The following is a 12,545-nucleotide window of genomic DNA, read 5'->3' on the forward strand; positions in this document are numbered from 1 at the left end:
ACACCCCCCTTCCCCCTCAGAGTATCTGGGACAAAAGCTGCACAAATACTCTGCACCTCGAACAGCAGAGCCGCGTCTCATACCCTTTCCTTGCCGCTCTGATTAGACATATGCTGTGGATAACATTAGGTTCGGATACTTCTTATTTCGGGATTTGGATCCAAAATTCAGTTCGGGTTTTGGATTCGGACAAAATCCGAATTTTCATTCGTTTCGCATGAGTTTACGAATATTCATTGTGAATACCACAGAAAACCATATACAGATATTAATACTAAAGCTGAGGCTCCCAGACCCGAATGGCATTCAGGATCTGAATTTCCAAATTGCAATGAGGAGCTCCCAAATGCCATTCGGGTCTGGGAGCCATATACAAATAATACTAAAGCTGAGGCTCCCAGACCCGAATTGCATGCAGGATCCGAATTTCCGAGTTGCATTCGGGAGCTCCCCAATGCCATATACATATAATATAAAGCTGAGGCTCCTAGACCCGAATTGCATGCGGGATCCGAATTTCCGAGTTGTATTCGGGAGCTCCTGAATGCCATTTGGGTCTATACGGTAGCATTGGGGAGCTCCCGAATATATTTCAGAAATTCGGATTCCGAGTGCCAATCGGGTCTAGGAGCCTCAGCTTCAGTAATATATGTATATGGCACCCAGACCCGAATGGCACTCGGGATCCGAATTTCCGAATTACATCCGGGAGCTCCCCAATGCCATATACATATATTACCAAAGCTGAGGCTCCTAGACCCGAATTGCATTCGGGATCTGAATTTCCGAATTGCATTGGGGAGCTCCTCAATGCCATTCGGGTCTGGGAGTCTCAGCTTTGGTAATATATGTATATGGCATTGGGGAGCTCCTGGATGTCATTCGGAAATTCGGATCCCGGGTGCCATTCGGGTCTGGGAGCCTCAGCTTTAGCATTATACGTATACAGTATACAGTATATGGCTCCCATGTTGCCATAACGAAAATTCATGTTCAGACCCATTCGGATGCATTAAACCGAAAAACACATCTGATTGGCCAGAAAAGTCACATGTACGATTCAGTTTAGTTTTTGAACCAAATTCGGACGGGATCTGAAATTTGGAAATGGAAATTTGGATTCGGACACATTCGGATGCATTGGGATTCGGAAATTCGGATGAGTCCGTACAAATTTTGATTCAGAAGAAAACGAATCGCACATGTCCAGCTCTGATACGTTTTTCCTTGCAAAGCGTATTTTGCTAGTAAAACATTTCCACTTTCCATTGGAATCCAATTGAACTTTCAGTAAAAATACATTGTAGCTGCATCAAAACAAAAGGTGTGGAAAAGGTTACAATACCAAAGGTTTCTGGTTATTTCTTTAGAAAGCAGCCACAGCCTGAGTAGAAAAGCCTGTCCCCTGCCAGCATGCTGCAGAGAAGGGCCGGTGCTCTCTGTGTGCGGAAGCAGTGGTCTCTCTGCAGACCAACATACCCCTGTGCTGAGTCAGAGCTAGAGCTCTCCAATCACCAGGGGACAAGGATTTTGCTTATTGCAGTGCTTTAGGTTAGATTCAGCAAGGGGCCTGTAGGACCTCTGCAGAGAGGCCGCTGCTTCCACATAGACAGCAAGGGTCCTTCTCTGCAGCATGCTGGCCAGGGGCAGGATTTTCTACTAAAGGAAACAAATTTTAAGACTTTAAACACCTTTTGGTTTGATGTACCCCGAATGTATATATAGCACATAGTGGTGTAGTGGTTAGCCCTTGTAGCCCCTGGGGGTCCCCGGTTCAAATCCCGCCTAGGTCACTATCTACAAGGAGTTTTCATGTTCTTGCCTGGGTTTTCTCCCACACTCCAAAGACATGCTGGTGACACCAGAAAGTGAGTGAAATGGTGTCAGTGCCTCGAGGAAGTCCATCCTATGGGCATCTTCAATGAGTCAGTTTACAGACTGATGGATCTGGTTATTAGGAGTGGGATAGATTTTATGGAAATTCAATGTAGAAACACAGATTTATTTTTTGACCTTAGAGAAAAGAAAATGGTTTGTACTGACGGGCATATTGGAAACAACGCCTAGCCATTTATTAATGATGATGTGTGATAATGATGAGTACAGGGAGATGTATCTCTGGCTGGTTGACGTAACAGAGACATTGTAGCACTCACAGTGGTCACTAGGGGGCAGTGCAGCCAATCAGAAATCAAACAGGTTGAGTATTTCTATAATACAGTATTTAGCTGCGGCTGACTTCCCAGACTTGAGGAAATAATTGGCTACACCGGCCTTGTAATGAAACCGTCTTTCTGAATTTTCCCAATTATTTCATAGAATTAAAAAAAAATGTTGCTATTTTTGTGGTTATATTTCAGACTTTATTTGCTTTCGCAGAAATTAATTAACATGAACACATCATTTTCTGGTTTCCTGTGTAGTTTTTTCCCCCCTGTGTACTGAATAAGAAAGCCAACGAGTTATTTATTTAGGCTTCATTCACACATGAGCCCGTATTCAGGCCGCGCGAAACCGCGTTGGACATAAAAAACAATGCATTGCAATATGCATTGTTCAGACTATTGCAGCAGCCCACAAAATAATCCAAGCGCGATTTAATGGGGGAATTCCGCACGTTCCGGCTATCGTAATAGCCGCAAACGTGCGGAATCTGCGCGTTTGTTAACATTTGCGCAGTTTTGCTCCCCCCGGTTTTCCGTGCGAAAAATCGTATGGAAAACACGAATGCTATGTGTGAATGGAGCCTTATTGTTAAATTCACCACACACGTTATAAAATTTCCTTTAGAGCAGTGGTTCTCAACCTGTGTAACCTGAGGACCCACATTTGTTCTTGGTCATTAAGTCGCGACCCAAGTCTGCAATGTCTGCACTGCAATGGAATGCACCGCATTAGGGTACCACGCGTTCCGGTGCGGGTGTACGAACTGTGGGTGGGAAGTGGGTTTGGGGTGCTGTTCAAATGAATACAAAGCGCCGGGCAGTATATTTTGAATGGCTGCTTGGCACAAGAACTGACAGTGCTGCGCTAGGGGGAGGCAGAGCAGCCTCTCTCCTAGAAAAGTGAAAGGCATGCGACGACCCACAGAACATGGGGTCGCGACCCACTTTTGGGTCAAGACCCACCAGTTGAGAACCAAGGCTTTAGAGCTACCAATGACTATGTAGTACATGGGCCCAGAGGCGTCACTAGGGGGGTGCGTGGGGGTGCGGCACGCACCTGGGTAACACCATTGGAGGGGGTCACACTAAAATGACTGACAGTCATTTTGGTGTCACCCCCTCTGAAAAGTCGGTCACTCGAGTCATGGTCCGAGAGCCCGACAGTTGCAGGAGAGAGGGGGGGATGTCCTGGTCCCGCCCTCTCTCTGCCAGCGTCCATCACAAAAATGGCCACCAGCAGGTATCACAAGGATGACTGCACATGCACGATGATGTCATGGCGGGGTGTCACCCGGTACCCGCTCCGCATGGGCCTGATTGGATGTAGATTGATAGGATGGATTGGTGGCCGCGACCTGCTGTGCCATAGCCTGCACTAAACGCAATATATTGTGCACTTAGCACCCTGCTTATCGAGTGAATGACCCTTACTATTTAGGAGCAGGGTAGTCCAACCAGCCTTCCGGACAATCCCGGTCCAATGGCCTGGACAAGTTAATTTGACTAGTCAGTGTGACAATGTAGCCAGTTTCGGGGGTCGGAGTGGGCATAATGCAATTCTCAAATGCCTTATGCATCAAAGTATCTTTAATAAAAAAAATATCTGGTTTCCGTAGCAGCCAATCAATGATTTGTTACATAATAGCCCGCAGTGCCGCACATAACTTTATACCGTTCTCCATAGTTTAATAACTTGTCATGTTCTAAACGCTGCATGCATTAGCACTACCCTCTGCGTGGAGGTATTTTTCACATTTCTTTCATTCATTTTCCCAGGGTCAGCCACGAGACATATGGGACTCTAGAACACAATTTGCATAATGAGAAGAGCATGGCAAAAAAAAAAGAAGGAAAAAATAGAAAACCATACAAAAGCTCCCCAGACATAAATTAAGTTTTTTCTTATTGCCTTGTCCATCTGGGAGCTGCCGCCATCAATCAGCACTCCTGCAACTTGTAACAACAGAAATGACAGCGCTCGCCATATATATGTTCAAGCCTTCCCGTTGACGGATAGCGGAATGGTAAATATTGAGCAAAATGGCCGCCTCCTCCTGGGGGCCTCACTCCACTCCGCAGATGTGTGACACGCTGTTTATTGTACTTTTCCAGTTCAAAGTGGTGAATGGTGCACACGTTGGGACCCACATATGGAACAATAGCTCAGAAATATTGTGCGTTTTGCTCTGTATTACCCGCTTGTCTCAGCGTGGTTATAGAACAGACGTCCAGATGCAGCCGTTCATGCTTTACATTCAGATGAAGGAAATGTAATAATGGCTCAATGAGGAAGAAAACTTTGAAGGGAAACTATAATTTTTTTCAGTTATACTTTTTAACTGATGGTTTACATCTGTTTTCTACTCTCTATACACAATCTTTATCTACAAAGAAACATTTCAATGTATGACATAAGAATACCAGAGCACAGTGGGTTGGAATGCATGACATAAGATTCCAAGAGCGCTTTGGGTTTGAATGCATGACATAAGAGCCCCAGTGTACCATGAGTTTGAATGCATGACATAAGAGTCCCAGTGTACCATGAGTTTGAATGCATGACATAAGAGTCCCAGTGTACCATGAGTTTGAATGCATGACATAAGAGTCCCAGTGTACAATGAGTTTGAATGCATGGTATAAGATTCCCAAAGCACAATGGGTTTCAATGCATGACATAAGATTCCCAGTGCACCATGGGTTTGAATGCATGGTATAAGATTCCCAGTGCACCATGGGTTTGAATGCATGACATAAGAGTCCCAGAGCACCATGGGTTTGAATGCATGACATAAGATTTCCAGAGCCGTACATAAGATTCCCAGAACACCATGGTTTGAATCCATGGAATAAGATTCCCAGAGCGCCATGGGTTTCAATGCATGACATGATTCACATAGCACCAAGGGTTAGCTAAAAAGACAGCACAGCAGAAGAAGCTTTCTTTGAGGCTCCTTATGTCTGATTGAAACCTCCTACTGAGCAGTCTGATAAGTCACTGCTGTGATGACTTGCTGGGCGTGGTTTATTAGTAGTGACTGGTCATACTGTAGCATGGTGAATGTTCATTGACCTTAGTAAATAAAGTAAAGCTGTATTCACTTCAATTATCCAATCATATGCAAGAAATCTTATCTTTTTTTTAATTTACACTTTTAGATAACTGGTTATTGAGAGAGTTTTACCAGTAAGTTAAAGGGGGTGATTTATAAATCTGCCCAGCATATATCTGGGAAAATGCTGGATACGGGACACTACCTCCACTAGATGGAGCTGAGGAACATAGGTAATTCCAAGGCTCCTCATTGCCATCTAGTGGTACAAGTGACAGCATTGCCCAGCTATTCTATGCTCCTCAGCACCATCTAGTGGTGGTAGTGACAGCATTCACCCAGCTGTACTATACTTATCAGCACCATCTAGTGGTAGTAGTGACAGCATTCACCCAGCTATAGTCTGGGTAGAAGATTTATAAATCAGCTCCAAAGTCTAAGTTACCCCCAAATCTTTATCACATAGGTGACTGTTTTTCATTTTGCTTTTGGTTAATCTATCCCAGGGGTCGGCAAACTCTGGCCCTACAGCTGTGCTGCAACTGCAAATCCTATAACGCATTGCAAGACTCCGACAACCACAGGCATGACTCCCAGAGGCAGGAGGCAATAGGATTTGTGGTTTCACCACAGCTGAAGGGCCAACATATGCCTACCTCTCATCTATAAGTAACTCTTTGTAGATTGCCATTAGTTGCCAATGAGTTCAAACAACAGGCTACATTTGGCATTGTATCAGCCAAGATAGAAGACTAAACATTAAAAAGGAGACTACAGCTCCACCTTGTGGCTGTAAAGGACAATAGAAGGACAGTATATTATTATGCAGTATGTAATAATTAGCTTACTAATAGAAAAAGAAGAATGTTTTACACTTCTCTTGTCCTGACCATGAAACCGCTATTGTTCCCTTGCATGCTAATCAAACCTAAACATGTTACATTTAGCACACTGATATTCATCCTGGCAATAATTCAGGGTCAGGCAACCTCGGCACTCCAGCCGCGGTGACGTGACAAATCCCATCATGCTTCTGCCTCCAGGAGTCATGCTTGTGGCTGTGAGAGTCTTGCAATGTCTCATGGGACTTTTGGTTCCACAACAGCTAGATTGCCGAGGTTGCCTACCCTTGATATAGTACATCTGGTTTCCCTTCCAGTTCCCACTTCTTTCCTATGCTTGCTAGTAGACTGGCCCTGAATCTCTGCCTGTTACAATGCAGTGCTGGTTAGGTTTCAGCATTGCTCTCTGTATACTCTTGCACAACACACGCTCATGTGATGAGACTGAGGCAAAGGTGCCAGCAGATGCATTGCATCCTCCTGGTGGTATTATCAGATTTGACTTACTTGCCTCTTGTTCTGAGGACTTGAAGGGGAGAGATAAGTAGCTAATGAGAGATAAAATGAACATGAGCAAAAAGGAACCCCCCCCTCCCATTCTCATCTATCACCACATTCGACATAAGATCCGTTTATATTGCCTCATAGCCAAAAAACATATTCCAACCTGTGCTGCAAAAAGGCATTTTGTGAATGTAGCTTTGATTCTGACTTGTGACCATAAGGCACTATAGAGAGATTCTAAAAAGCATGTTGCCTAGGGTTGCCACCTTTTCTTCAAGCGAAACCCGAACACTCTAGCGACGCGTGAAGATGTGGGAGAATGAGTTGCGGTGTATTCATATGTAAATAGTGCCACCCATTCATATGTAAATATCACAGTCGAGACTATTTTCAGTGGAGCGCCAGTATCCCCCATCTTAATTTTGGTTGCCCCCGTCTGCCTGACATCTTGTGTCTGGGATTCTGCTGCCATGAAACCCGGGCACAGCATTCAAAACCTGGACTGTCCGGGTCAATCCTGGACATGGGGGCAACCCTAATGTTGCCATATATGAGGCCTCCCGGAAGGAATGAGGGAGTCTATTCTACTGCGGTCTGTTATCTTTCCACACCATAGGTCATGGCGCAAGGTTTTCAGCTCCTGGAACAAGTAAAGAATTCAAATAGTATCCCTGGCAATTGTACTTATCGCCAAGAATTAAGCACACCCTGACTCTATGGGGTCTATTAACAATTCACAGATCTGTGCAAATCTCTGTGAACATTCGCTCACACGAAACAAACTTTCTCAATATATTATCAGGGTTATTCACTAAGTTAAGAAAATTATTTTGCGGCGATAAAACCCCTAATGTGCCTAAAAATCTATACTGTATAAACAGTTTCCTATGATTTGTTAATTATTGTGCCACAGCAAAATCTATTTGTGATTAATGTGTCCCCAAAAAGGGGTTTAAAATAGGAATATACACAATATGTATATATAAATGATATATAAATAGCTTCTGTGATACAATCAGTAGAAATAAATAGTGCATATATCACAGTGCAAACTAAAATCTCATATTGCAATTATAAGTGAATAATGATAACATGTGCCACAATCAAACCACAACAAGATTTTGATAATAAAGCCACAATCTGGATGGACAAAATTCCAGATATGGCTACCCAGTGAAATATTAGTGACTGATGCTAACCAGAATCAACAACTCATAAGTGTAAAATATATCAACTTTAAATTCATAAAGGTCCATCAAATCCTTATATAAAGTGCTAGGTGCTTTAAGTCAGTGGTCCTCAACCTATGTAACCTGAGGACCCACATTTGTCCTCGGTCATTAAGTCGTGCCCCAAGTCTGCAATGTCTCCACTGCAATGGAACACACGGCATTAGGGTACCGGTGCAGGCGTACGAAATGTGCGTGGGAGGTGCATTTGGGGTTCAAATGAATAGCAACGCAACACACCTCCCACACCAGAATTTACAGTAGGTGCAATTGCTTTCTACAGTGCGTTAATCGCACTGTACTATGCGATTAACGCACTGCACTGGTGTGAACGGGCCCTCAAATACACTGGCATACATAAACAACCACAGACACATTCTCACACACATTCTCACACATACATACACACCAAATTTGTTTTCATTTTTTTAAGCTTCACCCAGTCTCCCTACCTTATAAGAACTGGAGTGGATCCTCAACCTGGGGTCCAGCGTGTGCTGTGACGGAGCGCCATCCATATGTGCATTGCTTGTACAGCTCCCTTGCGTGCTCTATAGAGGTGCTGGGAGCCAGAATGTGATTTCACTCTGGTCTAGGCACCTCAATAGGACACGTGAGGGAGCTGAAAGCAATACACATATGGATGGTGCTGCCTCGCGGCCATAGACCCATCCAATCCCACCTCAAGCTGACACTCTGCGCCAGGCAGCATAGTTTGAATGGCTGCTTGGCGTGAGAACTGACAGTTCTGCGCTAGGGGGAGGCAGAGGAGACTCTCACCCAGAAAAGTGGAAGGGGCACGGGGACCCACTGAACACAGGGCCGCGACCCACTTTTGGGTCACGACCCACTAGTTGAGAACCAAGGCTTTAAGTGATCCTCCTTGTGCCACACACGAAGCCCCCCTGGGCAGTGCACACTCACCGCACACAAATCCTTTTTTTCACTTTGTGGGAGACATGAAGCAGGTATCAGATTGTTCTTAGCGTTCACTCCAGATGTTTATCGGATGTTGCTTTCCATATGTTAAGAAATTAGGAGGAACTCCTCATAGCGTAATATGTTTGCAAACGTTTATTGGTAAAAACGCATAAAAACTCACATATACAAATGAAAGCGGCCGGTATCTCGTGAGCCTCCGTGCTCACTTCCGCAATCTCTCTGACACTGTGACGTAAGAAAGGCCCGCCCGCCGCGTTTTGTCACACAGGACGTTCTCAAGGGGATAGCAGGTCACCTTGGGACCTGTAACACAGGACCTGCTATCCCCCTGAGAACATCCTGTGTGACGAAACACGTCAGGGCGGGCCATTCGCCCTGCTTCGGGTGTCACTTCGGCTCAGTTGAGCCGAAGCATATGCCTTCGGCTTGGCTGAGCCGCTCGATCGCCTTTGCTATCCAAAACTAAAAACAATTTTTTTGGGCTGGAGTTACACTGTGTTACAAAATATACCTGTTCCAACTTACATACAAAGTCAACTTAAGAACAAACCTATAGTCCCTATCTTGTCCGTAACCCGGTGACTGCCTGTACTAATAAAACATTTTGGCTTCAGAAGTCCCTTTATTTTCCTTCTCGGCACTCTTTCTAGTTCTGCGGAACGGCAAAGTCTAATAAGAATACACTTTAAAGGAGAGCTTCGCCGACCATAGCTGAGCTTTTTCCAGAGACCGCGCCGCACCGTGACAAATTTTATGGCTACAAAGTGGCAAATAAAGGAAACATGATCCGTGAATTGGTATTCAGTGAAGGCAAAGCATTCCGATATACCACTCTATCACTTCAGCTGTTTTGTTCGCCTCCGTCAGAGGACAAAAGACAGCGATACTAATTGATAAAACTTGTATCTGAGCATATCATTGGAGCAGACATGCTAAGAGGTCCCATGCTGGTAAAGAAGCTTTGTGCGGACGAGGGCAGGGGGGAGGGGGGGGGCGTGCGCTTACATGGTAAAAAAAAAGACAGGCGTCTTCCCGGGCCCTCCCAGAGCACCACTCCTTCCACCACTTTGATCAGGAGACCATTGAGAAATCACACTCCGGCTTAGAGTACTTTTCTGGGCTGACATACAACAAAGTGGCTTTGTTTCCCCGTAAACTAGTGTGAAACGAAAAATCTCCAACTGACATGTAAAGCCACAAACACTATGTCAGCAGTTGCTTCTTGAAGTAGATCTAGATCCAATCACTCAAATTTCAAATGAGCTTTCAAAAGTAATTTACAATGTTTTTAAATCTGCAGCTTTTATTAAAATAAGACCTGGTGATCCTGTCCTGAGGGTTCATGTTCAGGTTCTTCCTGCTATAGGGTGACAACACTCTGTCTACGTCTAACAATTGTGCTCCTGCCTTGTCACCCTGTCACATGCGCTTCCAGTGGTGACTTCGAGCAGCTGTGTCAATGCATATAGGCATGTGACCCCGTTGTCATGCCTAACACTCAGCCCTGAAGGAGCTGCTGCATTTTAATGGGTGACCTGCCCTGTGGTTGCACTCGGCAGCACCAGCCCACTGATGGCGACAGACAGCCATCAGAACCTTTAGTCTTCTTTTTGCAATTTTATGGATTTGATTGTTTTGAGGAGAGAGGGTTAGGGGTACAAGATACCCAAAAACAGCAGTGAAGATCCCTCTGCACAGCTGACTTCTTCGAGATTTCTTTAGGTCCATATGGGCCTTAACTTCCTGTGTCTTAGGCCACTGCGACAGGCCAGCTTAGATTCAGTAGGCCCAGATGGGCAGCTACCTTCCTGTTTCTTAGGCCTTTGCCACAGGCCAGGTTAGATTCTGTAGGCCCAATTTAGCCATACCTACCTGTTTCTCAGGCCTCTGCCAGAGGCCAGCTTAGATTCTTTAGGCCTAGAGGAGCAGCTACTTTCCTGTTTCTTAGGCTTCTGCCACATGCCAACTTAGCATTTGTAGGCCCATATGGGCAGCAATGTTCCTGTTTCTTAAGGGTTCTGCCACAGGCCAGCTTATAGTCTGTAGGCCCAGATTCAGGCCCCTAGGAGAACAGATCCTACTTTTCCCTGGTTTCCTCCGTTGGTTGGGAAGGACATATAGCTACAGCTTCTCCAGGAAAGGGCCTGGGAGGGAAAGAATGGACCCTACCACACAGACATCCTGCCCAGTCCTCCATCCAAAGAACAACAACCTTTTTATAAGGTCACCCCAATTATTTTTTGACCCAGATTGGCCACTTGGGTCTGAGCACTGCCACATAGACAAGGTCCCCATACCTGGAAACTACATTCTACTAGAGAAGGCTCTGGCAGTGAGGGGAGGTGATGAGGGTTGGCTGGGTAACTTTACCTGCCTAGAGGGGTGAGCTTTGTGCAGACAGTCATTTTGCCCTAAATGGTGTTTACCCAATGGGTCTACCCAAAGGGTTAACTGCTAATTTTTTGTTTCTACTGGACGTGTGTACAGGACTTACCTGATCCCCGCTCCCCTGGCGGTTGGCACTCACCTTTCCCCCCAACTCTGCGGTTTGTGGACTATCCCTTAGCATCCTCACATTTAATGCAGTGCTATGGGCCCTGCATTGTACACGATGACGTCAGTGGGCCCCTGACCACCAGAGCTATTCTTGGAGCCAGCAGGATCGGGGATCATGGGACACAGTTTGAAATGTCAGTTTTAGGCAGATTATCCTTTTAGAAGCTTTTTTGATACAAGTTCACAAGTATAAAAATACACACATACTGTATATACTGTAATATACAGTATATATATATATATATATATATATATATATAATCTGTTTTATTATGCAGCACGTACGGCTGGGCTCTACGCTCCCACAGGGAATTCCCAGGAGCATCAGATACATTTACTGAAATATCAATGTGTAAAATTCACCTTAAAAAAAGAATTACCCTGCCACAAAAGACCTATTAAAGCCGCAATATTTATTTACTGGTCAGAAAGCGTACTGACATTTGGAAATGAGTCAATGACCTTTCACAAACCTGCTGGCACGCTGCACATTTTAACCTTTTTATTTGCCGTAAACGACCTTGTCCTGCAAATAATCAGAATAAATTGTTCATAAGCTGTTTAAAGTCCTCTTTAGTGTGTTGTGCTACGTTGTGGCAATGTAACGGGTGCGTAATACAGGAAAATCACTCTGCTGCATGGGAAGAATTTTAACTCCATGGGATGGCAGGGACGACACGTTGATGAAAAAATTTCGAAGTCTGAGAATAAAAGATTTTAGGGGACATATTTGAGAGTAGCAAACAGAGTTGTAGCCAGATATGAGCCGAACAATATTGTTATATGGCCCATTAAATCAAGCCTGTCACTAGACCGCTCATTGTAAAACCAATCTTCCCATAATGTGCATTTAACCTATTTTATGCATGCTATTTACCTATAAAAGCCTCCCTTGTGTAGCCATCCAAAAGCCCTGAGATTTCTGCATATGGGTGCTGCCATATTGAATGTGGTATCAGCAACCCCAGCAGGCTCAATCTATAGCAGGGGTGGGCAAACTCCTGGCCTCCATCTGTGGTGCAACTACAAGTCCCATTAGACATTGAAAAACTCTGACAGCCATAGGCATGACCCCCCCAAAGCAGATTATGAAGGGATTTGTAGTTCCATCACAGCAGGAGGGCCGGAGTTTGCCTACCCCTGTTCTCAGGGGCGTATCTGCCGCGAGGCAAACAAGGCGTTTGCCTGGAGCGGCAGATTCGCTGAGGGCGGCGATGCTGCCTTGCCTAGGGCAAAGCTGCACATCCCCCCCCC

This window comes from Nanorana parkeri, unplaced genomic scaffold, assembly GCF_000935625.1.
Source record: "Nanorana parkeri isolate BGI_ZX_2015 unplaced genomic scaffold, ASM93562v1 scaffold508, whole genome shotgun sequence".
Taxonomy (NCBI): domain Eukaryota; kingdom Metazoa; phylum Chordata; class Amphibia; order Anura; family Dicroglossidae; genus Nanorana; species Nanorana parkeri.